This window comes from Mesocricetus auratus, unplaced genomic scaffold (assembly GCF_017639785.1).
Source record: "Mesocricetus auratus isolate SY011 unplaced genomic scaffold, BCM_Maur_2.0 Super-Scaffold_100014, whole genome shotgun sequence".
Taxonomy (NCBI): domain Eukaryota; kingdom Metazoa; phylum Chordata; class Mammalia; order Rodentia; family Cricetidae; genus Mesocricetus; species Mesocricetus auratus.
This window is the reverse complement of record NW_024429197.1, coordinates 70,581,474-70,582,943: the sequence shown is the minus strand read 5'-3', so window position 1 is coordinate 70,582,943 and position 1,470 is coordinate 70,581,474.

The following is a 1,470-nucleotide window of genomic DNA, read 5'->3' as shown; positions in this document are numbered from 1 at the left end:
TTTTATTCTGCACTGAAGAAAGACTACCAGGTCTTTTGATGACTAAGCCAGAAAAATATCACCTGTCAACTACATGAAATGCCTAACTGAGAAAAATAAGCCTTAGTTTATTTAAACTATTCCTGGGCCAGAAATATTCTCAACCAATAGTGGAAGAAAGAGAGTGAAGTTTAAGAAAAGGAAACCAAATAAGTATGGATAAAGAATCAAACTAGCTAGTATGTAAAGGAAGGAGAGGTCGTTATGGAATATTACTGGGGACTTATGGGTAATTCAGAGATGAAATCATATGTTAAGGTTCGAATTGATGGTGAAGACCCAATAGCAAGTGTTATTCATGTTGGCTGCATTAATGAACAACCTGGGCTCTTTGAAAACCTGTATTTAGCTTCCTCCTCCCACGGCTCAAAGTCAATTGACTTCACATTTTAAGGATTGGCCATCAACAATGTCAAAAAAGCATGTTTGTTTTTGTTTGTTTTAGTCTTTCCCTCCTTCCTCTGTCCATCCCTCCTGACACGCATGTGAGCACCAGTGCACGCTTGTGGAGGTCAGAAGACAGCTGGCCACAGCTAGTTCTTTTCTTCTACCATACAGTCCTGCAGATTGAACTAGGTACAGTGTGTCATCAGGCTTAATATCTTTACGTACTAAGCCATCTCCCTGACTCTATGGTCAGTCATCTTTTAAAGTGCCCCCAGTTGATTCAAATGTTCACTAAAGGCAGGGAATTATTGTTATAATGTACTACATGATCAGCTACTGCACACATGCCCATTCTCATGTCTACTCATTCTCTATAAGCAGCAGAAGTACTTTTCTGCAGTTCAGCACGTAACTTCTTTTGTCTTGCTCTTGTTTCAGTTTCCCTACACTGTCTCTTCCTCATAATCTAGAGACCTCCTTTGGCCTTCCTAAAAAAATCTACCTGGGGAATCCTGTTTTACTTGTTTTTAAAGAGTGTTTCCTAACTCAACAGTTTAAAGCTACATGTTCCATTTTGTGTGGGTTTATTTTCCTCCAAACATCTAGTACAGCTGGTCTAGCATCAAGAGAATTATAAATAGTTATAGTTAGTGTGATGGCTAACTTCTTTAGTCATAGTGCTCTGGAGGCAAAGGCAGGCAGGTCTCTATGAGTTTGAGGCCAGTCTAGTCTACAGAGTGAGTTTCAAGACCACAAAGATGATATATAGAGAGTCTGTCTCAACAAACAAACAAACAAACACCCTAATAAAATAAGGGACATGATGGATATTATAAAATGTGTTTACAATGAAAGCAAAAAATTCAATGTGAAACTACCACTTCTGTTGAAAATGGCTACTCTAACAGTATAGGCTTTGAGTCTGGTTACTTTTGGTGTATCTTTTTTATTTACTTGCACTGTTTTTGTTAATAATGAAAATTTAGTAAAAATGCTCTAAATAAAAATAAACCCATGCCTATTGTTTTCAGGTTTGGCTTCTTC